This window comes from Astyanax mexicanus, chromosome 12 (assembly GCF_023375975.1).
Source record: "Astyanax mexicanus isolate ESR-SI-001 chromosome 12, AstMex3_surface, whole genome shotgun sequence".
NCBI lineage: Eukaryota > Metazoa > Chordata > Actinopteri > Characiformes > Acestrorhamphidae > Astyanax > Astyanax mexicanus.
The window spans coordinates 6,779,401-6,806,313 of NC_064419.1; the positions used below are offsets into that span (position 1 = coordinate 6,779,401).

A 26,913-nucleotide genomic window follows, 5' to 3' on the forward strand; every position below is an offset into this window, starting at 1 on the left:
GCCGATATTGGCCATATTGACAATGGCCAATATACGGCAGCATCGATTGAGACTTGACTTGGCAGAATTGGGCCGAATATGGTTTATACTTTGCAACCAGAGAGCTGGCAAAAGTGACATGGGCTGATTGTCCTATTACACTCTACAATCGGGGTGTTGACACAAGCGAAATAGACCATTTGGCATATTATTCTCATGTAGGAAGATGTGCCTAAATGTAAGCACAGCCTTTGAGACAGAATTATGCCTGGATTCGAACCAGAGCAGAGTGACCGGAGTGATTTTTGTTATCTGTTTATGAAGTATTTTCTGGACAGTAGAGGACAGTAGGACAGTTACTTCAGCAAAAGCAGGATAAACACTTTTCTATACCTTTGATTTCAGAAGAATCAATGAAGGAACAGGTGCCCCAAAACCTCAAATAATTCATTGCAGCTAAAGCTGGTAGGAATGTGTTTTTTTTAGTTAATCAGTAAACACAGAAAATATCAACTAGAAAAGACCCTGGCTCTAGTTTGTCCTGACCCCACCTCATCCCAGCCTTACTGGAAACAAAATCAGCCGGTGGTCCGAGTCCTCCCACGTCACTGCAGTGAGGACAGACTGTCCGGCTCCTCCAGTGACGGGCAGTCACCAGCAGGTGGTGGCATGGCCCACTCCAACCCACTAATTACTGTGAAGGTAGAGCAGGAGGGCTCAGGCCAGGAGGACTGGAGGCATTTACAGCAGCCTGTCATTGGCACGGCCACAATCACGCCTGAATATATCTGTTTGAAGCCTGCTGATAGATTTCCCATTTGTGTTTCCAGTTGGCGTGTGTGTGTGTGTATCTTTTAAAAAATTCTGTGTAATGTTTTATCCAGTGTGAGCCTTGATTTATAAGACTTTTTGTCAGAGCATGCGGTTTAGTCATTGTGCTGAAGAAGTTATACGGGAGTCTGGTGGTGCTGGTTAGGTTTTTACTGAACTGAGCTTGTTTTAATCTTCTTTTGTATTAAGATTAATTTAGTAAAATTCTATTCAGTTTATTTTTTGACTGACAAAACTAAAGGTATTTCCCTTCAGTCCAATTTGTTCAGCGCATTCAAGAATATTATTGAAAAAAAAAAAACACACAAATAAATGTGTAATATGTGTAACTTTTTTTAGAATATAGACAAAACTGTAAAATTTAATTGGATAACCAGTTGTTTAGGTTTAAAGCCAAACAATTTCACTTTAGCAAAAAAAAACTTAGTTTATTATTAGTTATACAAAACAATTTTCTAAATAATCATAAACAAATCAAATGATGCATCAGTGCATTTTATATCTCGAGTAAAAACAGTAGGTGCAAAATAAATGTACAACAGAAATATCATATAACTGATAAATAAAGACATCAGACTGATTTTGTACCAGTGTACCAGAACACTGCTTAAAGTGTCTACATATACATTACTTCACATGCAATTATAAAATAAATACATTTTACCTACAGTGGGTTTGGTTAGATTGTGAACATTGTTATGGCAGATTAACACTGGATTCCCACTCCATCACTATCATTAATCAGGCCTTCTGGTCAGCAACCGTGACAGAAGAATAACTAAACAACCTAGAATTAATCAGAAACTAACAGTATAATATTCTGTAAAACACAAAAGTAAACCTGTATAATTATAAACAGACTGGTTAAAGCAAAACCAGAAGTTTAGATATTTAAAAAAAATAATAAACGTTTAGAAATGTATAATATTTCTAAAGGCCTATTTATTCTTGTTTGTAATGCTGCACTGCCATATGTTCAGTTTTAAAACTAGACTATTCACCTCTAAATTTTTAGCTCTAAAATCATTAAGCCAATGAGAGATTTGCATCTTATAGAAACATTTGCATGTAATTGTTAAGTAAACAACATCCACTAGTGATAAAAGTGTGTAAAAAATAGTCTATCATCGCTTTTTTAACTTTACAGAGGATAAAAAAAATGGTAAACATGCAAAAATATTTGATTCCAAGTGAGTCATTTTGGAACGTTTCTATTGTGGTATTCATTATGTTACAATATACAGTACAATTATCAGACTTTGATAAAAAATTTAAATGACAAGAAATACAATACAAGGTTTTATATATGACAGTGAATACAACTGAGAGGCGTTTTATATTCTCAACATTGTTTGAATGTGTTCGTGTATCTGAGTTATGAACAATGTGATTGTGTGGGAGCTATAATTTACGAGCTGCAGGCTGGACAGTAAGGGCAGTTTGCAGTGTGACGTTGTCGTTGGCTTCTTGGTGAGGAACTATAATTTAGCAGAACAATATTACAACATATTTGGTGCAAGGTTCAGGACTGTCTTATATTATTTATGTTTTGAACCGTTGTGTAAAATCAATAGAGCTCTCTACGTCTTGTGTTCTCATGAATAACATCATCATAACTGGGACAATATTTCAGATAACACTCTTCCTCTCTCATATTCTGTTCATTTAATGTAGTTTATCATCATTATTGGACTCTGTTGCACACTGTGTAATAGAGTAATTACTACCTCACTTGGTCTTTTTTGCACACTGCAAAATTTGCACACTGTCTTGTTATTTATTATTCTTTGTCTGTATGGTGTTGTATTGTCTGTCTGCACTTTTTGTACTGTTGCACTATTGTTCTGTCTACACTGTGTTTATGTGCACCATGGTCCTTGGAGGAACGTTGTTTCGTTTCACTGTGTACTCTGTATATAGCTGAAATGACAATAAAAACCACTTTGACTTTGACTTTGACTTTTGTACTGCATTGTTGCAGCGCAGTCATTATAAATAATAGGTTAATGATTCTTAAAAAATACTTTCTAAAGAAACATTAGTTTGTATATTTTAAAGATCTAAATGGTGCTGTTTGTTTCTATTTTAGTACATCTAAAAATAAAAAAACAAATAACATTTTCAGTTTTTCAGTTATAAGAACTAAAACAAATCACTTATATATTTAAAGATTATTGAGATTTAATATTTTACAAAATTCTATTATTATTAATATAATTATTTTGACTAATATATTTCCCAAACAGTGACACTATGATACATTTTTTAGTGAAATTTGACATGGCTGAATGATACATCCCTCATGTAAAGCCACTCATGTCTGGAGGAATCAACAATACAGCAAAGAAAACACAGACAGTTCAGTCCCTCCTAATTTAATCGACTCTCTCTCTTTCTCTCTCTCTCTCTCTCTCTCTCTCTTACTCTCGCTCGTCCACCTGTCCCCGGGAACCTTCCCCGCTCTGCTTCTGTTATTTTTCATTTACTTGCGCCCTCGGGTTTTTCGGGCCTTCGTCCCTCACTAAGCAAACAAATAAGTTCCGGACCTGTGCCTAAACACAAATATAGACATGAGTTATGAGATCTGAACACTGAAACGGCTCTGCTCTCTAACACACACCATCTGCGCTGAGCATGGAGACCACGTCCACCAACACCAGAGAATCTGCTGAGAGTGGCTGCTGAACAAGCCTTGAAGAAAAAGAGAGAGCAGTGGTGGAGAGAGAGAGAGAGAGAAAGAGAGAGAGGAACAGAGTATTTCTTCTGTGAAGTTCTTAACAATCTTTAAATCTGTGCATTCAAAATGTGAAACTGTTTGCAAGCTTATCACAGGAAATAATTGACAGCATATAGGTTGGTCAGTTATGGCAAGGCCTGTCGATATAACTGATTTTACTTTAGATCTTTTCTTTAAAGATGTTCTTAAAGGAATTCTTGAGAAAAGTCATAAAAGAAAGAATACATCAGATTTATGATGATTTATGACGTGCAGAATTGTTCACAGCTCTGCTCTTATAATGATGATCATAAACAAGACATCCTAACAGGAAAACAGTGGTGAATGTCATAAAACACATCTGTGTTACAGAAGATATTTCTTTTAGAAAGGGTCCAGTGAAACTGGTTCTTCTGTGGCATCGCTCAGAGATCGGTTTGTAGCACAAGTTTACATAAATTTAAATTTTGTGTCCTCAAGAAAATATATATTTTTTGCCATATTTAGTTCACACTAAACAAAAAAAAAATATATATATATATATATTTCACTTGCCATACATCCATGACAAACTGTGTAACAGGGTGGACAATAACAGGGTGGACAGCTACAGCTTTACCTTATCTAAGCACAGAGAAAAATGAGAAATATTAAATGAAATTAATATAATTTATTTTAAAATGATCTAAAAAGTGTCTTTAGTATGCAGGACTAAAGACATTTAAATAGAATTTAATGGAACTGAATAATTTCAATGTTTAAATTATTTGAAAACATATTCAAACTTTAAGAAAATACAATTGTCTTTTTTTAAACAATTGTGTTATTTAAGGCACACATTTAAGCAATGTGGACCTGGCATAATAAAACAAAAAAACAGTAAAAATCTACAAAAAGTTCTTTAAACTGAAAGTTAACATTTTCTGTGTATGTGTAATAATATGTCTATTCTTGAAAAAAATATTGTTACAGAGTGATTATGTGAAATTTAAACAAAGGGCACGTTATAATATTCTTATTGACCTTTCTGACCTCTATGTCAGACCTCTGGCCTAGCTGCTCAGTTCCACAGCTTGGGCCTGTAGTGTAGATACAGTGCAGTAAAAGCAGGGTAAGAGAACCAAGAACAGAGTGTGTGTGTGTGTGTGTTGGAGACAGTGGAGCGGTTAGAGGCTCATTATTAACTGTTTCGGAGCTGATGCAGTGATTTATGGCGGTGAAGTGGACGGAGTTGAAGTGTCATGCTGGATTTCCACATGCATCTGTCATGTGGTTTTTGGCAGCTTGTTGTTACTCAGATTCAATGTTTGACGTGCATCAGGATTGACGCCCCCACTTCCACACGCACTCACACACACACACATGCATGCGCTCACACATACATACACACCCTCGTTGTGTTGTACAGTACCTCTGTGAACGCTTGCCTCCACACATCTGCTTTTCATTGGCTGCATCTCGGAAGACTTGAACACATTAAGCGCTGGCACAAGAGCGTCTCACTCCAGCACTTAACACACTCCGCTTAGGTGACTTGAAAGGAGAGAGGCGAGAATTATAGAAAATGAAGTGTCACTGAAATAAAAAATCGCCCCAGATTACCGGCAATTACATTTAATAACGCCCGGCCCATCTGCGGATCAGATGCAGAGGTTGGAGGGGTTGGGGGGAGGGTTCGGGTGGGGTTAGAGGGGTTAGCGGATGAATGAGAAGTACAAGGGCTTTTGGGGGCGTTCGTTCCTACTGTAGCGTATCACAGGAGCACAGGAGCGATAGACCCTGCTCTGTTTAAAAACGATTAAAATGTTGAAAAATGAAGATTAATCATATATATATATATATATATATATATTTTTTTTTTTAATAATGTAATAACACATATGTAATATAATTGTGCCATCTGTCAAATATTTAAAAAAACTTGTTAATACTTGACAGTAGAACTGTTTCGTATAATTACATTATTTGGATTTTTCATCAACTGCAGATTGATCATTTGTAATAAATTATATATTGTTACAAATAATAAATAATTGGTAATAATAAATATTTTATATTATTATATACGTTATATTTATTATTTTTTGGTTTTATAAACTTTTTGTATTGCATCAATTCATAGTTGCTTTCAAATACAGTTGTATGTAACAGGAAAAAAAACTAAAACAATATATTACTATATTTCTGCGTAATCTAACCAACATGGCATTTTAACTTTTTTTTTGTACTTTTATAGAGTGGCAATCAATATCATCTGCCCATTGAAGGCTTCCTATTAGGGGTGAGCGATATGGCTCTAAAATAATATCACGATATTTCAGGGTATTTTTATATAGGAAAATAAAGAAAAATAATTAATTAATTTCAGGAATATAGTATAAGAGTATAGCAGCATAATCATAATGTGGCAAAATAAATAATATAGCATAAAATAATATAATGCAGCAAAATATATTGCAGAATATTTAGTGCATGCATATAAACTGCAAACTAAAACAATTATACAACAAATAGACTTAAAGCTTCACAGTAAATAATAGACTACTTTTAAGACAGAACATCTCTATTATCACGATATGGATTTTTAATATCACGATATTTCTGTGTCACGATATATTGTATACGATATAATATTGCCCACCCCTACTTCCTATTAGATTTTGGTTTTGATAAATTAGTTTAAACTTATCGAAGGTTTTTTTCTGCACTTGGCTTGGCTGCACTCATTTTTCTCAGGATAAGAAGTAGTTTGGTGTGTGTTTACTGTGGACCTCTACTTCACTCTACCTGACTCTACCTTACTAACTCCCTTGACTTCTCTCTACCTTACTCTACTTCTCATTACCTCTTTTTATCTCGTTCTACCATACTCTAAAACATTTGACCAAATACCAAAAATGTATTACTATTTTGCCACTTTTTCCACTATTAAATATATGAAATAGCCTAAGGGAAACAAAGAAAGCAAAGATGAAATATTTGCTAAATATGTAACCCTAATGCCTCTAGGGTGTTTCCCCACTTGAAACGTTTCAACATTTTAGGTGATTTCTGTCTGCCGACTTTTTTTCAAGTCCTACAAACCTCAGACCCCTCTTAACTGACCCACAAACATAACCAAACTCAGACCCATCCGGAGGTGGTCTCAGTGAAGTTAGCTTTGTGGTTTGTCTTGTGGTTCGATTGATTTGAGCGTTGTAAAAGGAAACGTCTCTGGTTCTCTTTGCGATTCACTTTATGGTTAACAGTACAAACATCACCACAATCTTCCAGAGATTAAAGGGCAAAAGCAAGTTCCACAGGAGAAATGCTGCCTGCGGGTTTGATCTCAAAAAGAGTCAAAGTACTGTCATATTGCAGCAGTGAGCAACAAAAGTCCAGCTTTTCAAGTGATTTCATCTGGTTTAAAGGGTGAAGGCATGCTGCAATCATCAGGTAAACCCTGCACCACAGTTATACATAACCTTGTATGGTCACTGTTTTTAAAACACTGTCACAGACAATGTACTATAGTAAAGTGTAATAAAATACAATTTAATAAATGCAAAAAAATTCTAATCAGTACTCTATTTTTCAAGCTGAATCTACAATTTAGATCTTATAATTCAGTTTGTAAGTGTACCCAAAGTGTACCAAAAACATTACATCACTTCCATTAGCCTGCACTGTTCACTATAAACTGTTAGGGCCATTTATTATTGTTTTGGGCACCAAATTCTGACCCTGCTGTCAGTGTTTCTCTAGAACTATGCTGTCCAGTGTTGGTGAGCCTGTACTGAGAACCACTGCAGCCTCAGCTTTCTGTTCTTGGCTGACAGAAGTGGAGCTCAGTGTGATTCTTCTGATGATTTAGCTCTTCCTTCTCAAGGTTTGGCAGTGTATTCTTTATTCTGAGATCCTTTTCTGATCCCCACTGTTGTACAGCGATTAAGTGATTATCTGAGTTTATGTGACCTTTCTATCAGCTCCAACAAGTCTGACAATTATCCTGTAATAGACACCAACAATTAAACCATCATTTTGATGGTTGATGTGAAAATTAGCTGAAACTGCTTTTCCATATATATACTTGCATTGCACGGCTGCCACATGAATAAGTAGGTGTAAAGATGCTCCACATAAAGCGCTCAGTGAATGTACAGTATGCTGTGTGTTTACTACAGGTGTTTAACACGTAATACGTATTACTGAAGCAGCCCCCTTAAATATACTCACAGCTGTTTAATTTTTCCATGATGAGAGTAAACTACAATAGAGTACTTCTCCAGTTCTCTCTGCTGTATGTGTGTGTGTGAGAGAATGCTGTGATCTGGCCTTGTTTGTGCAGGCGATGCCAGCACATCTGCCTGCTCTTCATCACACAGAGGTTCTGCTTTGCCCTCGGGTGCTGCAGGCTCTCCACAGAACACGGCCATGTCATGGCTAATGGAGGCTGAATGCTAACAAGTCTTCTTCTTATCTCTTGTGCTTTCTTGATGTCCGGATCAGAGGTGGGAAAACCTCTCTCTGTTTAACCATCTGAAACATCTTCCCTCCAATAAGAAAATGCAATATCTGACATACAGGGCCCTGTTGTACACCCTGCGCAAGGTGTGTCGCAATGCTTTTTGCTACCTTACACCCTGTCAAAAATCTATTTTCATGATTTGTGCCTGCGCCGTTAAAATAGTGTCGAAGTTTAGAAATAAATCTAATCTGATGGCTGTGGCAGTCTGGAAGTGAGGTGTGTTCAGGTACATTTCTAAAGTGTTGATATTTGGCAGCAGAAAACACAGGTCAATCGTCCATTCCTATAGGTTCCTATAAAACTCGACTTTTAACTTAACAATAAACAGAATAAGAGTAAAAAAACATTGCCTTTTCCTTAAATGAGCTGCTGGCGTACCTTCACTGGGTGAATGAGCAGGTTAGTATCCTCTGCTGAGACGCAAAAAGCCCCTTGCTGTTAAGATACAAATGCGCCAAAGTCAGACCTTTTAAAGGTAAAGGCAAGCGACATACTGATTGGTTTATTTCATGTTACGCCCAAAACACACCCATGATTAAATAAGAGAATTAGTACTTGCCTTTTGTGCATTTGTGCTTGCTGTTGCCTCTCCAGTTTACCTGTTGGCTCTTTCATTGGCACCCAAGCAAATGAACTTGATTCACAATGGCTTATGCTTTCCAACTGGGCAGATTTTGGACTGAATGTACATCCGAGTCAGATGATATATTAAGGGTTTTCAACTTTTTAAAACTTTTGTGTAGATTTTTTTGCATTGTCTTCCCGATGTAAACACAGTACTGCCACTGCTCAAAAGTTACAAACATAGATGACTTTTTATTTAATTGACATCCATAGTTTTTTATTTTTTATGGACACATATTTATATTTTTCAGTCTTATTTATGTACTTATATAGGCTGTTTTTAGTGGTATTTTCAGCTGCAGCATAAGATGAATTTAAGCATTTGGTCTGGAAGTACACACTCTACAAGCTTAACAGGTACTCACTTTGAAGAGTGGTTATTTTCCCCTTCGTGTCTTTTTTACTTCTCACTGTTGTTGTAGTACCTAATAATTCATCTCTGGTTTTAAACTTGCCCTACATTCATACTGGAAAAAATAGATTACACAATTTCCCTTTACCCCAGTTGTGGTCAGCCAGCCAACACATGTACAGTGTCCAAGGCTTGCCTCTTCACTTTTGAACTGAAGCTACTTGGCTAATGGAAGTTCATACCACACCAGCTGGCACTGTGACTTAACACCTAAATCATCACACATGTTCAGTTGCACAGCATCGTACAGTTATTTTGGCCCTTCTAAATGGGAACTACTCTATATGAACAAAAAGTGTTGGGACACCTGTTTATTCATAGTTTCTTCTAAAATAAAGAGTTTTTCCTGCTTTTCTTGAAATACTGGTACAAGAAAGACATTTAACTAGATGTTGGAGCATTACTGTGAATATTTGTTTGCACTCAGTAACACAATCATTAACTTATCTCATTCAAAACTATTGGGTGGTAGTGGGGCTAGTGGGGCTAGTGGTGCTTTATACCCCTCTATCCCACACCTGGTATTAGACATGGTGCTGATCAGTGTGCGCATTTGACTTGACCATTCGTGCCATCAATTATTGCTATTTAAATATACTGTAGTGTATATACACTGTATGTCCAGAATACATCTGCCTTTTGTTTAATATCAAGAGTATTGACAGGATTTTCTCTCCAGTAAACACCTGTACTATATTGGAAATACATAACACGTGATGTTGGAAGATTGCTGTGAGGTTTGATAGCATTCAACTAGCATTGTCAAAGTGAAAGGAACATAAGTGAAGTTATGTATCATAACTAAATTTTGGGAGTTGGTCCACGCCCTCACTCCTCCCACTTCCTTCCCTATTTAAACCGTCACTTCCTCTCTATCTGCTCATTGAACAACCTTGCACCCACCTCCTCCCCATCTTCCTCCTTTAATTGTATTCTTTTTCTCATGTTTCTCTTCGTGAGGGGGGGGGGGGGGCTTCGGCTTCACGCTTTACAGCGAAGCTGCCCCGAGCTCCACCCCAAAGAAGGCCTAGTGGTTGTGCAAATAATTATCTAAGCCAGTGAAAAACACTTTTGAATCCATAAAGAAGCATATTTTGAATAGTGATGTGTTGGTACAGATTCTTTAACACTGGCAAGCTGACCACATGCCAGTAAAATTTAATTTTGAGGGGGGTGAGATAGGTCTTAATGTCCTAACACCTGAACAATCTTTCCAAATTTCGTTAACAAATTTAGGGTGGGGGTAACTGATGCTAGCTTTTGCTAGTAGCAATTAATAAATCAATGAACACTGGCTATTGAACAAGCTATTTTCACACACGGCGCTGGGAGCAGATAGCTTTCACCCCTGCAGGGGTCTGCATCACAGTTTTTTCACTTGAAAGTTACACAAACCCAAGACCAGACCACTGAATTGAGCAGGACCAGATACATACAGTGGACCACCAGTGGGTCAGGGGCTGCAAATCAGCTTTCACACTTAACTAATTGTACCAATATTCAGTATACATCGTCCTCGTTTTAAGGATTTTTGTGTTTTTCAGCAATTACAAAATCACATTTTAATCACATTCTGAGGTAAGATTATTGTATCATGTAAGATTGAAGGTCAGTAGATCAGAGTTCCAGCAGAAGGTTAATGCTTTGAAAAATGCAGCCAAGCTTTCACCGTCAGCTGAATTGACCACATTGACCAAGAGGCCCTATGTCTTTGGATCTGACTGTGACTAATTCTGTTAAGCATCAAAGCTTTAAATCACCCACCTCTCTTTTCTCAGTGTATGTGTTCAATATGGATCTGACATGAACTGATGTACCTTGGCAGCGTTACTCATTTGGACTGGAGTTGTTTCACGGGAACATGAAATGCAGTATATGAGGCCCAATATTGCCTTGAATTTTTGATTCCATGCCATTTTCCTTCTTCTCGTTCCCTCTTGGATGTGTTAGTCCCTCTGCTGCTTATGTGGGATAATTGAGGAATCCAAATTCCCCAGCATGGCCTTCATCACACAGCTCTCTAAGTCAGTCCTGCTCTGTGTAAAATTTTATAGTATGAGGTAGAACTACTTAGAAGATCGAAGAACATCTCTAAAAGCATGAAGAAGAACTCACTTTGCGCTTTTCCACCAAAAGAGCTCTGGTTCTTGAACCAGTTCCGTTCAGACTTATAAGAACTGTGGTGGTTTTTCAGCGAACCAGCCTGTATTTTCATCAGTTTTAGTGGACTCCAAACATCACATCATACATCATTAACAGAGGGCATTGCACAGCGGCGTTCAAGAGAAGCAGTCATGTTTAGCACCGAAGAACAAATGTTCCTGGGTCTGGAACCTACTTTTATTGGTGGAAACTCAGCTAATGGTTCAAGATTAAGTTCGCTAACCAGATCGGTGATGGTTCCACGTTGGTGGAAAAGCGCTTTCAGTAGAGAACAAAATTGCTTAAAAAGTGTCAAGCCCGTTGACCATCTCCTTTGGTTGAACCAAATTCTGGGTTCATTTCTTTGGTCCAGACCATGGTTCATGGCAACTTTCCGTCTGCTATTTGGGTTTCGATAAAAGGTTGGGACCAAATAAGTTAGGTGTAAAAGCACTCTACTATCATAGATGTCTGTTTATACAGATTGCTTTATTTGAAAACATGGAAGAAAAATAACTCTGTATCCTGTATGGCAGGTGTATTGTGTCTAAAAGATTAGATGTTTATACAGGGAATAGTTGGCATGAAGCGAAATACAGATACAGATTACGACATGATCTAATAACAGTTTTGATGATTCACTTTTAAATGAAATCTGTGTGAAAAACCATTGCATTGCATCTGGGTGAAGATGCTGTGACAGGGAGTTTCTAAAGTTCCACCAGACCTGCAGTGATGAGGGACAGAGGGAGTCAGCATTGGCTCCTCAGTGTGATTGTGGACAAGAAGCTATTTTTCACAGCCTGCCTCTCGAGTCCAGAACTTAAACAATAGTTTGTGTTTCAGGTCTCCAGATATGGTATTGGGCAATTTTTTGAAATCTGTAAAACAGATCCGTGTCAGGCATTCCTGCGGCTTCTGGCCCGCTCCACTCGCCGCTACAGCTTCCACATCAGCACTAACCATTACCTTCACTTGCCTCTGCTGGCACCGCCTGGGCTTATTGTGATAAATATTTATTTTCACACACACAGGGCCTGCGTCCAAAGCAGGTCGGTGATGATGTCTCAATGGTGAGATTAGATTTGACAGCAGAGTGAATTTTAATAGCTTGCAAAACAACAGAGTGGGAAGGACAAATGTTTCTGCGAACGCCGGCCAGTTCTGCCCTCATTTTCTTAGAACGCCACGAATCGCAGCCATTTAGCGTGGGCAGAAAAACAGATTCTCACCTGCCTCTCATTTCCTGTTCATTGGGGATCTGCTAATGTTGCTAAAGTTTAAGTTGAATGTCAGTGAATGTAATAGGCAGATAAAATGATCACAGTTAGTAAGTATACTGTAAACTGACTGTATGCTGAATTAATACAGGCAGTATAATTTGTGTACGTTACACAGGCACTATACATTATACTCAGTTTAAACAGACTTCATACAAAATAATGCTGGGTAATGTGTATAACAGGGCTCACATATGCAGACAAAATGCATTAGTAGAGACTGATTCTTAAAAAAAACACTAAATAAATGCTTCAGTTATTGAAATACAGTGATTTTTTTTTAATTCACGTAATTAAGCTGAACGAATTGCACATTCTGAAATAAAATGTTCTTGGTTTGGTAATTGTGTTTATTAAGCACCGATGATGTCCATGATATGTTCGAACCCCCACTCATGCAGCTTTAAAATCAAGCTGCCGGTGCTCAGAAATGTGTTTAACAGCACGGCCACAGCTTTCAACACAAGCACTGTTCTAGTTCAGTGATCTTCAGCTATACCAATAATAAACCCACAGTTGGAGGAGATTCAGAATGATTGAAGAGTAAAAATCTACTGTGTTTTATTGTGAAACCAACATCATTTCACATTATTGGTTGGATTGACTAAAACATTGGAGTAGACATGCAGGATTTATGGACTTTTTTTAACTTATGCTTGTTAACTGTAGATGCAACATACTGTCAGGTCCAAAAGTATTTGGGCAGAAACACCATTTTTGTAGTTTTGCCTTTATATACCCCTTCAGTTCCCATTTATCCTGTAAAGTAACTGGTTAACTGGTTGTTCTTCCTTGGAGCGCTTTACTCCTGCATTTCTGGAACACAACAGAAGACCTGCCTGATATTCTGGAGATATTGTAACAAAGTCATCTAGAACATCACTGTTAAGTTCTGGTCAAGTTTCTTAGATTCGTACGCTTCTTCATTTTTGCTGCTTCAACACATGAACCTCAAGAGCCGAATGTTTCTCTAGACCCCTTAATCTAATTGTGATACATTGATCCGCAGAGATAAGTATTCCACTCAAGGAAACCAGGTTTACTTTCTTTATTTCGAAGATTTCACATGGCATCCACACTGATGGCGATTTGGAGAATTACGTAGAGATACCACACTAATCTAGAGGTGTAAGAATGAAAAAAAAAAATCTGAATCTCTGTTCGCAGTAAGGTTTGTACCTCCGGACAGGAGTATCAGAAAAAACTGCACAATTTGGTGCATCTGCTGGTAATGTGAGAGACATTTCGTGTGGATGGAAGTTTTTTAAATTATTTAGTCTTCTTTAAAAGTAATTGTTTGTTTCATTTAAAGCTCCACTAGGTAGAATTGAGATTTTGTGCTCGCGGGCTCCCCCTACAGTTGCAGAGTGTAATAAATGTTTCAGGCGGATTAGTTTCTCTTTCTCGTTTTCTGGCTTTCACAGACATATTTCGGTCTCTTTCCAGCTTCTACCAGAGTGTCTGTATGTTAGTTTGTAAAGAATGAACCAGTAGTCCTTGTAGAACTGTTAGAACTAAAGGTCGGAAAGCAGGTCGCAGTTCTCGCGAGCGTTGATCTTGGCCGCCTCGGTAAACTTACAGCGTCTGGTTTGAGCTCAGAGGAGCTCCGGGACAGACACAAGAGCACCTCTATTCCTCCTATTACACCTCAATGCAGCGCTGCAGTGAGTTTCAAGCTGTAATTTTACTTCTTTAAAAAGATAAAAAATCAAGGAAATCCTACCTAGTGCTGCTTTAAAAAGGAATCACTCAAAAATAAAGTGTTATCTATGTAGCCCTCTTTCACCACAGAGGGGGTTTTTTTTTTTTATTCTGAGTTCGTGGGTGTGGTTCTCACCTGTTACGCTCCAATTGTTTATAGTTAGCTTAACCTTACCCGATCTAACTTTACTACCGTACCAACCATATACACATAGAGTGGACACAGACACAGTTTTAGAAAGTGATTGTATTATAAAAAATATAACACTCAGGGCAATGAAAAAACATCAACACAGTGTCAAATATAAAAATAAAATGAATAAATCTTCGGGATTTTCAATAGTCTATAATAAACCACTGACTCCCAATAGCAAATTTAAATAACCCAAGTGATATACACTCTATTACAATGTAGTTTAGCTTAGAGAACCTTAGCGTATATAATAGATCAGATACACTGAGCTTATAGAATAGATCAGCTATAGAATTTGTAGAAAGAGCTCTTAATGATTAATTTAATAATATTTAAACTAAGTAAACCAAATACAATTGATAATGAACAGATTTAAACAAAATAAGTCGTTTTCCCTTAAACAACTGTGAATAAACTTCTTTAAACCTGGTGAACACCCAGTGAAAGCTCACTTAAATGTGAACTCTAATATAACACTCAACTCTATAATAGCTGAGTTCCCTTATGAGCATTTAGCTCTGTCTGTACTATATTACGGTGACCGGTCACTCTTTAGATACCCTTTATATACACTTTTTTAAAGCCGGCAAAACAAAAGAATAAAATAATAAAAGGTGCAGGCCTGTGCGTGTGTGGATCTCTTATCTTCTACTGAAGAAATACTTCAGTCAGTACCTTGGTGTGATGTGCTTGCAAACTTGTCCGTCAGCATCTCTTGGTGGAAAACTGCAGAGCGTGTAATGGTGGCCCACCCGAGGAACTCCGAGCAATCCGGTAACTCGGAGCGCTATCGGGCAGCATTCACGTCCCTCGGAGGCTAGACTGAGGAACCCTGAGTGTTCCGGTAACCCAGGACGCTATCAGCTAGCGGTTCTTCCCACGTAGGTTGTTCCACACGGTAAACGCGCCAACTACAGTCCAATACACTGGATTATAAACGGTGTTAGAGCTTGTGCTGCGGTTAGCAGCTAATGCTAATGCTAATACGGTCAGCCTTGGTGCTGGGGAAAACTTCTCTGAACGACTCACCCTTATAACGCTATGAGCTGAGTGGCTCTACTGCTCCTTAAACTTGACTAGTAGCAGTTTTCGCTAATTTAAACAGTAACAGAACTGAAAATATATCAGACTCGGAGAACTGTGGAGTCTGCAAGCCGCATAAACTCCTCTCCTCCGTCTCTTTCCCTCTGCTTCTCCTTTTTTTTTCCCGCTCTCTGTCCTGAGCCCGCGCTTCTCTCTCTGTGTGTGAGGCTGCTTGTCCCTCCCCCGAACCACAGGCCTACCCCGATAGGAGGAAACGCCCGACAGAGGATCTCCCCACCAATAACCCTTCAGAGCTCTGGCAGTAAAGCCAGATACTGTGACATACACTTCACTTTACCCTAACACAACAAATGAGTCAGCCAGCTACGCCCCGCCTGCCCAAAAGTCCCACCCGCTAGAACACCCCTCCAACAAAATATATTTCAATAAATGTTTAAATTGCACAAGGTTAGACTAGGGTTATGGATTTAACCCTGGGCTACATCCCCCCCTTTCTAAAAGGTCTGGATGTCCTCATCAGACTGCAGTTTCTACTCGCCTGAACTCCGTTCTGAGATCTTGCCCTTCTGGCTGAACTACGGTGGCACCCGTATCACTGAACGGTGATATGCCAATCCTAAGGCCTCTGTGTACAATCTCTATTGGTAGGTCTGCAGGGTTTCCAAGCTCATCATAGCTCAACCTAACTATTGGCTTAACTGTGCGCTTCTCTTTAACAACTGAGGGAAACCTCTTTAGAGAAGTTGCTTCTGAGAAACAATCACTACCGGCATGGCGTGACATTTCACCCACATTAAGGACCAAAGGCACTCCCCCCTGTTCAGGCAGCACCTCTTCGGAACAGCTCTCCACAGCCTCCTCATCATCCTCCTGCTGCATCTCAACACACTCTGCATCAGGAAGTTCGGCTGACTCAGCTTCACTGCTGTCCTCCACTTCACTGGGGTTACTAGGGGTGTCAGCTCTGGTCGGAACTTTTCTCTTTGGAAATAAGCTCTTTAACTTGGACAGTTCACTTCTCCAGTTGGCAGTAGGCCTAGAGTAGAACCTCTCACCCTCAGACTCTGACAGATCACTACCGCTATCTCTCAAAGGATGTTCACTCTTTCTCTTGGATATCTTGTTCTGTCGGGTGTGTCTTGCAGGAGCTTGTCGGGGACTGTCGTCTTGTTCAGCTTCTGCTCCTGGCAAACGAATCAGGCACCCCACAGGCAGTAAATGATCTCTGTGAAGGGTCTTTATCAACTTTTTCCCTCTTTCAGGCTGCAGGCGATACACAGGCAGGTTGGGTAACTTTCCCAGCACTACATATGGTTCAGAGCTCCACTTGTCTTTGAGCTTCCCACTTTCTCCAAAAGCACGAATAAGGACACGGTCTCCCTCCTCAAGCTTTTGAGGGCGTACACAAGCATCGTACCGACGTTTGTTTCTCTGATGCAGTCGGTCAGAATTCTCTACAGCCAACTGGTAAGCTCTTTTCAAATTACTCCGTAACTTCTCAACATACTGCTGATGGTGAACACCTTCTTCCACCTGTACGGGTGTCTCAAAACAGAGGTCGATTGGAAGGCGGGCCTCACGTCCAAACATCAGAAGGTATGGAGAATACCCAGTAGCGTCGTTACGAGTAGAATTGTAGGCATGCACTAGCAGTGCAACTTTTTGGCTCCATTGCCGCTTCTGGCTTGGCTTCAAAGTACCCAGCATGGAGAGGAGGGTCCTGTTAAAGCGCTCAGGCTGTGGGTCACCTTGAGGGTGATATATGGTGGTATGTGACTTTCTCACTCCAAGTAACTGAAGAACCTCCTTCACCAACTTGCTCTCAAAATCCCGCCCCTGATCGGAATGAATCCGCGCAGGTAACCCGTAATGGACGAAGAACTTCTCCACCAACACTTTGGCCACTGTCAAGGCCTTCTGGTCACGGGTGGGGTAAGCCTGGGCATAACGTGTAAAATGATCAGTCACAATTAAGATGTTAGAGATGCCTTGAGAATCAGGCTCCAAGGACAGAAAATCAATACAGACCAGGTCCAATGGGCCATTACTGGAGATCTGTTGCAGAGGCGATGCTCGGTGTGGAATAGTTTTTCGGACCACACACCTACCACAATTGTTGATGTAATTGGTGACATATGACATCATTTTTGGCCAATAGAATCGATCTCGGGTCAGCGCTAATGTTCTCTCAATGCCTAGATGACCAGACTCATCATGGAGAGACTTCAAAACTTTCTCTCTGTACTGCTCAGGCAGAACCAACTGAAGACCTGTTTCCTCTCCTGCTTTACTAGTCTTTCTATGCAAGACGCCATCCACTATAGAGAGTTTCTTTTCCTCTCTCCTGAACAACGCAAATTCAGGGCCAACATCGGAACTGCTAGAGGGCCATTCTCCCCTCAGCACTGCTTGACGCACTTTACCAATGACTGGGTCATTTTCTTGGGCAAGTCTCAACTCTTTCGAACTCACTTGTTCTGACAAACTAGGAGTTAGCTTAGTTGGGTAAGCGTAGCACTCAGGTATAGCTTGAGGAGATGCTCCCAAGCTTTCAATGCATTGTGACATCTGTGGGGACTTACTAAAGTTGACCTGTTTGCACACAGTCTTAACAGTGTGTGGAGACAACCATCCTTTGTCCTCAGCCGCGTTTCGGGATAACAAATCAGCATCCACATTCTCTCTACCGGGCCTGTACTGGATCCCAAAGTCATACGTGGACAAAGCTGCTAGCCACCTATGGCCCGTGGCATTCAGTTTAGCAGATGTTAGGACATATGTGAGCGGGTTGTTGTCTGTCCTCACGGTGAACTGTGCACCATACAGGTAGTCATGCAGTTTATCCACCACTGCCCACTTTAAAGCCAGGAACTCGAGTTGATGAGCAGGATAGTTTCGCTCTGAATTACTAAGCTTCCTGCTGGCATAAGCTACAGGTCGTAGACCCTCTGGAAACTGCTGGTTCAATACTGCACCCAACCCATCTAAGCTGGCGTCAACATGGAGGATGTAAGGCTTGTTGGGGTCTGCAAAAGCCAGGACGGGAGCATGAGTGAGGCAGCACTTGATCTTTTCAAAAGCTTGAGTGCACTCTGGTGTCCATCGCTCCTTAAAGGGTTCAGACTTTCGGAGATATGGCTGTTCCTTCTTGAGAGCTTTCCTTTTCTGAGTAGGAGGGTAACCTCTTGTTAGGTCAGTCAGTGGGCGCACAATAGCAGAGTAGTTGGCGATAAATCGCCTGTAATACCCACAAAATCCAAGAAAGGACTGCAGAGACTTCAAGTCAGTTGGTTGTGGCCAATGTGAGACAGCATTGATTTTATCAGGGTCTGTAGCGATCCCAGCAGCAGAGACAATGTGTCCCACATACTTTACTTGAGTCTGACAGAATTGACACTTATCAATAGAGACTTTCAGACCGTGCTCTTCAAGTCGGTCAAGGACTCTGAACAACCGTTCTTCATGCTCGGCGAGTGTCCGTCCAAAAACTATGACATCGTCTAAGTAAACTAGACACTGCAACAAGTTCATGTCTCCCACCACCCGTTCCATCAGTCTCTGAAACGTAGCGGGGGCCCCAGTGATCCCTTGCGGCATTTTTTCGAATTGGTAGAATCCAAGGGGACAGATGAAAGCGGTCTTCTCCTTGTCTTGATCAGCCATCTCTATTTGATAGTATCCACTTCTGAGATCGAGGACAGAGAACCACTGACTGCCGGATAAACAATCAAGAGCATCATTCACTCTTGGGACAGTGTACTGATCTGGAACAGTTCGGGAATTTAGCGTGCGATAGTCAACACACATTCGGATCTTCCCGCTTTTCTTTCTGGCAACTACTATAGCTGAAGCATATGGACTTCGAGACTCTTTAATAATTCCTGCGGCCAGCAAATCCTGCAGGTGGCGGCGGACATCGTCAAGGTCTGCAGGTGCAAGTCTACGGGACCTCTCTCTAAACGGTCGTGGATCATTGAGGCGGATTTCATGCTCTACGCCCTTGGCAAGGCCCACGTCCCACTCGTCTACTGAGAACACGTTGGTCCTTTGAGCTAGTCTATACACCAACCTTTCTTTCCATGCCTTAGGGATGGGAGAGTCTCCGAAACAGAAGAGCTTAGGATCGATCTGGCCTTTTGTGCTGGTTGTGGCCTTAACTTCAGTCACTACATCAGCTCTGTAGATGTGTGCTATAATAGAACCCTTTGGAATGGCTCTATCCTTGACAGTCTCATTCTTGATCCATAACGACACAGTTTCTTGCTGTAAGTCAGAAGGAAGCAGTACACATGGAGGAAATGTGACACCAGACGGTAGCATACTTTGTGAGTCGATGACCAGAATGCTTGGTTTCTCTCCCTGGTTAACCACTGCTTTACAAACAGCATGACAGGACTCACCAGCAGGGATGGTCAGCGGGCCTGGACCTACCCACTTGACATGTCCTGAACATTCATCCACTGGCCTGTTTTTCATACAGGATTCTCTGCAGCGTTCTGGAACAGTATTAACACGCCATACTTGAGCTTGGCGAGGGGGATCTTTATGTTTGGACTCACTCGGACCATGATAAAAAGATCTTGCATTTGTACCAATGATCACAGGCACCTGGTCGGGTCCTGGGGGGTCTGGACACACCAGTGCTAATATGGTCTTGGGCTTCTGACGCTTTACGTCTTCGAGGAACTCGATACTAACAGCCACATAACCTCGGTAGGGATAGCTTGAGTCTCCTAATCCCCAGATGGCAAGGCTAGAAATGGGTTGGAGAGGTATATGCTGCAGATGTTGTAGGTACCATTGTTCAAAAATAATGGTTACCGTGGAGCCGCTATCCATCAAAGCAGTACAGCTTCGCCCTTCAATGATCACTTGGCTCAATGAAGACTTTCCCACTAGACCTTCAGGGAGACTTGGAAGCTTGGGGGTGTACACTGTACTGGTCTTGACTTTACAGGCCTTAGCATTACTCTGGCTCACTGGAAGTTCAGCTTTGACATATGAAGCTTCAGTGTGTCTTTGTCTTTTTAACGCACTAATCAGCTTAGAGATGACTTTACTGGGGTCTTCAGCAGCCATACATCTCCTGCTTACATGACCATCTTCCCCACAACGGTAACAAAAGAAGGTCTCCTTCTGACTCTTCTCTGTAAACTTGTCTTGTGCGTCTCTGTGGGCTGATCTTGGAAATCGTGCTGTAGCATCTTGGCTCTGACTACTCCTCTGAATTTTTTGGGTAGTATCTTTAAAGGTGACTGCCATGGTCTGGAGTTGATGTTGCATGTCACACACTTGTTTCTGTAGGCACTGGACTACATTTCTCTCTCTCAGGTTGGATGTTTTGTTAGACTGCCTTGGTTCATCCTCCACCTGGGCTTGTGAAGCAACCAATGTTTTCACGGACAACTTAGAGAGTTTTGTCTTTAGCTGCTCAATCTCAGTTCGCAGTTTGGCTGTTTCAGAGGGGCTTGTTAGTGTATCCTCGGCAGCACTAAACTGTCGCACTGTAGCTTTGGATGTTCCGGTTGTGTTCTTTTGTCGCACCAGTAGCCTATCCTCTTCCTCACGTACTTCATTTAACAGCTCAAGAAATTTTGGAGGGCGGTTACGGCGTTCTCTTATGCGTAACTGCACCAGCATCAGTTCAGACTCAGTGGCCCCTCTTAGCAGTTGTTCTATACGAGCCCCATCTCGCTGAGTTGGTAGAAGTCCTCCTTTCTGTACAACTTTGGTCAAAGCTCGCTCAATTCGTCTCAAGAAATCTGACAGTTTCTCCCCAAAGTGCTGTCGCATAGATCTGAAAGCTATGTACATGTCTTCTCCAGACTCTGTGGAGCCAAAAACTTTCTCCAGAGCTGCTATGTAGTCATCAGGGGTAGCATCAGGATCATTAGCCCGAACAGCTTGGGCTATATCAAATGCTGGACCCTTTAAACTCTCCACTATTCTCTTTCGTTTCTCACGAGCTGGGAGCTCAACTTCATCTACCATCAATCGGGCTTGTTCCAACCAGACATCAAGGCTCTCTTCTCCAGCTGGAGTAGGGACAATGCCTGAGAAGGGTCTAAGCCGTCTGAACGCATGGTTGTCATATGAGGGTTTTGCAGACTTTTCGATGAGAGTTTCAACTACTTTGAAAAAGGTATCCATGGGAATGGACGACGGAGTAGCTTGCTGAGCAGGTTCGGAGTACGGGTGGTCTTCTAAAGGGCTTGGTACTGGTTCTGGAGCGGCAGGGGGGGTGTCTTTGGTCGCCATTACTACAGGGGTGATATCATCAGGCCCAATAAGTGCCCACGGCCTACCCCCCTCTAAATGAGTGAACTCACGAGGTACATACTCTGCACTGACCTTACCTTTGCACTCACATAGCACAACAAGACTTTGGGTCTGTGGCTCAAATAAGCGCCCCCGTACACGCACCCTCCCGAGAGCTTTAATGTGTTCCAGAGCTTTCTCAATATCTCCTGTCTCAGTATCTTCAGGTATCTGACTCACTACTAAAGCATGGCTTGGATCTACACCCTCTCCCTTACACCAATTCTGCAGCAGCGACATTTCAGCATCACTTAGAATACTAAAATAAACGTAGAATATCAGTGTTTCCAAAAAAAAAAAATTATTTAAATAGTCCACTCACTGAATATATGGAAGGCAAATAATACACAGCGAAATTTACTATGACTTACTTATTAGGTTAACAATAAGAATAGCTATGGTGGGGTATACAATGGTATATACAATATAGTTAGAAATCCCAGCGGTGCCTCCAATTTATGTAGCCCTCTTTCACCACAGAGGGGTTTTTTTTTTTTTTATTCTGAGTTCGTGGGTGTGGTTCTCACCTGTTACGCTCCAATTGTTTATAGTTAGCTTAACCTTACCCGATCTAACTTTACTACCGTACCAACCATATACACATAGAGTGGACACAGACACAGTTTTAGAAAGTGATTGTATTATAAAAAATATAACACTCAGGGCAATGAAAAAACATCAACACAGTGTCAAATATAAAAATAAAATGAATAAATCTTCGGGATTTTCAATAGTCTATAATAAACCACTGACTCCCAATAGCAAATTTAAATAACCCAAGTGATATACACTCTATTACAATGTAGTTTAGCTTAGAGAACCTTAGCGTATATAATAGATCAGATACACTGAGCTTATAGAATAGATCAGCTATAGAATTTGTAGAAAGAGCTCTTAATGATTAATTTAATAATATTTAAACTAAGTAAACCAAATACAATTGATAATGAACAGATTTAAACAAAATAAGTCGTTTTCCCTTAAACAACTGTGAATAAACTTCTTTAAACCTGGTGAACACCCAGTGAAAGCTCACTTAAATGTGAACTCTAATATAACACTCAACTCTATAATAGCTGAGTTCCCTTATGAGCATTTAGCTCTGTCTGTACTATATTACGGTGACCGGTCACTCTTTAGATACCCTTTATATACACTTTTTTAAAGCCGGCAAAACAAAAGAATAAAATAATAAAAGGTGCAGGCCTGTGCGTGTGTGGATCTCTTATCTTCTACTGAAGAAATACTTCAGTCAGTACCTTGGTGTGATGTGCTTGCAAACTTGTCCGTCAGCATCTCTTGGTGGAAAACTGCAGAGCGTGTAATGGTGGCCCACCCGAGGAACTCCGAGCAATCCGGTAACTCGGAGCGCTATCGGGCAGCATTCACGTCCCTCGGAGGCTAGACTGAGGAACCCTGAGTGTTCCGGTAACCCAGGACGCTATCAGCTAGCGGTTCTTCCCACGTAGGTTGTTCCACACGGTAAACGCGCCAACTACAGTCCAATACACTGGATTATAAACGGTGTTAGAGCTTGTGCTGCGGTTAGCAGCTAATGCTAATGCTAATACGGTCAGCCTTGGTGCTGGGGAAAACTTCTCTGAACGACTCACCCTTATAACGCTATGAGCTGAGTGGCTCTACTGCTCCTTAAACTTGACTAGTAGCAGTTTTCGCTAATTTAAACAGTAACAGAACTGAAAATATATCAGACTCGGAGAACTGTGGAGTCTGCAAGCCGCATAAACTCCTCTCCTCCGTCTCTTTCCCTCTGCTTCTCCTTTTTTTTTCCCGCTCTCTGTCCTGAGCCCGCGCTTCTCTCTCTGTGTGTGAGGCTGCTTGTCCCTCCCCCGAACCACAGGCCTACCCCGATAGGAGGAAACGCCCGACAGAGGATCTCCCCACCAATAACCCTTCAGAGCTCTGGCAGTAAAGCCAGATACTGTGACATACACTTCACTTTACCCTAACACAACAAATGAGTCAGCCAGCTACGCCCCGCCTGCCCAAAAGTCCCACCCGCTAGAACACCCCTCCAACAAAATATATTTCAATAAATGTTTAAATTGCACAAGGTTAGACTAGGGTTATGGATTTAACCCTGGGCTACATCTATTTGCTTTATACTGTACCTCTCCAGTTTAACAGAACAGATTTTCTCCTTCTTCAATGAAGTCCCATGTTTTCTGCTCTTGCAACTTTCATCTTTCAGTGTTGTCCATTAATCAGCAGTGCTGGAGCAGAACGTGCTTTATGAAGAACGCGTGTAAAGAAAATGAGTCAAATAAAAGGAATGGTGAGAGACGAGTTTAATGACAGATTTGCAGTCGGCACACAAGCGCCGCCCAAAAACAGACCACTCACAGTGATATAGATATTTTTCACTCTGCTTAAAGCTTTGATGTCAGCCGCTGTTTTCATTCATGCAGATACTCCGGCACCAAGTGAGCCAAGAGGGAACTCTGGGTGTGTGCTATGTGTGCTACAGTATGTCTGCATCACTGGAGAATGTTTGCCTCAGATATGGAAAGAAGGGTTGTATATTTTCTGTGAGTTGTTTATTGTGCGCTGTTATCATCCAGAAACCCAGACTGCAGATATAAACCATGTTCTTGTCACTTGACAGATGAAAAAGGCATCAGCACAATATTTTTAATTCAAAAGTCATTGCCAGATGTTAAGATTGCGTCTCCAGATCACAAGATTAATTATAACGTGTCAATCACAGAGTGGAGTTATGACATAACTGAATTTTGAGAGGAGAAATATGCCTGAAGCTCATTCTTCTCGGGATCTAACATTGTATAAATCCCACTTTTTTGCCTTGGTTACACGTTCACAGCAAACTTTTTTAGTTTTTGCTAAACTACTATTATTGAGTTAGTGTTTTTGGCAGGCTTAGCTTTTAGCCTAGCACCCATCACTTCACTGGCTTCTCTATGGCTCTTGGCATGGCCCCTTCTAACCCAATGCAGCAGCTGTTTAGCTGCGAAAGTTGCTATGTAGTATGCAGGGTTTATGTACATTTTTGGAGTGTAAAATGAAGAGTCAAGACTGTAGTGTGCCAGTTTTGAGAGTTGGTAAATGTCCCATTCATCTGAGTGGAGTCTGGCTTTCTGCTACAAAGCTAAAAACACCTGACAGCCTGATGTGACGTTTTGACGTTTCCACTAAAAATGGTGGAAGCACGGGCTGGTTTGCTGAAAAGCACCATGGTTCTTATAAGCCCAAACGAATGTTATTTGGTGGAAAAGCTCTATCAGTGGTGCCCTCAAAACCAAGTTCTTTTGGTGGAAAAGATCTGTCAGAGGTGCCCCCAAATCGTACAGAGGTGCACGTCCCCCTGCTCACATCTCCCACTTTACCCACATTAAAACGTCACAAACACTGAATACGCACTCAGCCAGAGCCGCAGATCCCAAACTTTAGCTTTAATGAGCCACTCAGCTCCCTCTGGACGAGTTTGGAGCTGCTTGGCCAGGGTTGGTCCAGCAGTGATGTTGCACATCGGCACAGTCTGACGTTCCAAACTCAGCATCGCCCGGCCAAACAGGACCGATCCAGCACTCGATAAACAAGATGCTTTTTGTTCTCTGCAGAAAGGAACAGGAGAGAACGAGTGTGTTCCTTCTGTTTATAGAGCGAAGTGGAGCTTTAACAGCTTTACACAAGCTTAGAGACACACTAAACCCTTACTGATACCACTCAGATTCTCTCTCTCTCTTACTCTCTCTTTCTGTTCTCTTTTAGCTCTCACTCTCTCTCTCACACTCTCGCTCTCTCTTATGTGCTTCCTCTATTTCTATTCTCTTTCTGCTCTCTCTCAATCTGTCTAATGATATATAGGGTGAATAAAGGGTAATTGGGCTTGTCAAACAAATGATCTCATATGATGTTAAATTTAGTACAAAACATTTTTTTCATATTATTGTATTTTCTCTTTCTGTTCTCACACTCCAAAATACACCCACATTTTGCAAAAAAAACTTTTAATTTAGCTTGTTTTAATTCTGCTCTTAATCATGGTATCCTGTATCATGTAAAGAACTGTAATAAATGTAAACTTCTCTTCTTTTACTTTTATATTTTCTTATAACGTTTGCAAAAGTTTTGTTTCTGTCTCTCTCTGTCTCTCTTTCCCTCGCCTGTTAAATGTTGTGTTTGGGTCCTGCTTTCAGTCAAACTGCTTTGAGTGTTACAGGATTATTAATAACATCAGTGTGAGTAAATTGGATTAATGAAATGAAATTAAGCTCACCCACGCTGGAGGAGAGACCCCACCCTCCTTCAGCACAGTGTTTCCACACACTCCACACACCACACGCCATCCACTCCGGCTGCATCCCGTTACTTTCTACTCAAATGACAATCTGGAAATGTTTGTGCAATTTCAGTGTAATGCGGCTGTTGAGAAATGGAACTGACCGACACAATGGCCAGTTTATCATTGTGTTTAGAGGGGATTTGTGTTGGACAGTGTTTTGGCCAGTGTGTATTCAGAGTGATCCATTCTGAAGCTCTCACCTCATTCACCTGCCTTCCAGATCTGAAAATAAGAGAGATGCATTTATCTTTGGCTGCGTTTATGCAGAACGTGGCTCCTTGGGTTCCTCAGCAATAAATGATCTTTCCTCCTCGGATAAAATGTAATAAATACATGGATAAATAAATATATATTAAGGGGATGCAGCAAATTATTGCTGTCAAAGGCCATCTTGTTTTTTAAAAAGCAGTTTTATAAGCAGTTAATAATAAGTTCAGTTATCAATTCTAATTTAGAAACTATTAAACTATTTGGCAGCTTAAAAGTTTTGCATAGTTTGTGGAGTCCCACAGGATTCTATTTTAGGGCCAGTCGTAATCTAAATTATGAGTGAAGAACTGAATTGTGCAATAGTCACGTGGCAGGACATGCCGTATTTTGTGCAATGTCAAATACTTTTCTGCTGTTTAATACAAAGACAAAAACACACTGTTCTCATTTTACATGACAGTATCTACCAGATTACACATAATTATAATAAAACTATACATCAATGATTGGAGTAACATAACTAGTATCTACCCAATACTAGTTATGTTACTCCAATCATTGATGCACAGTTTGCATTTTTTATGTCATTAATATATATATTATGTCAGTATGTTTTTTGTTTTAATATTGCA

At 40.7% G+C, this 26,913-nt stretch overlaps 1 protein-coding gene across 2 annotated transcripts in view; it reads left to right on the forward strand.

Annotated features, from left to right (window-relative positions):
- LOC103028180 (zinc finger protein GLIS1) overlaps positions 1 to 26,913 on the forward strand; it is a 149,222-nt gene that overhangs the window by 39,010 nt on the left and 83,299 nt on the right. The window lies entirely within an intron of this gene.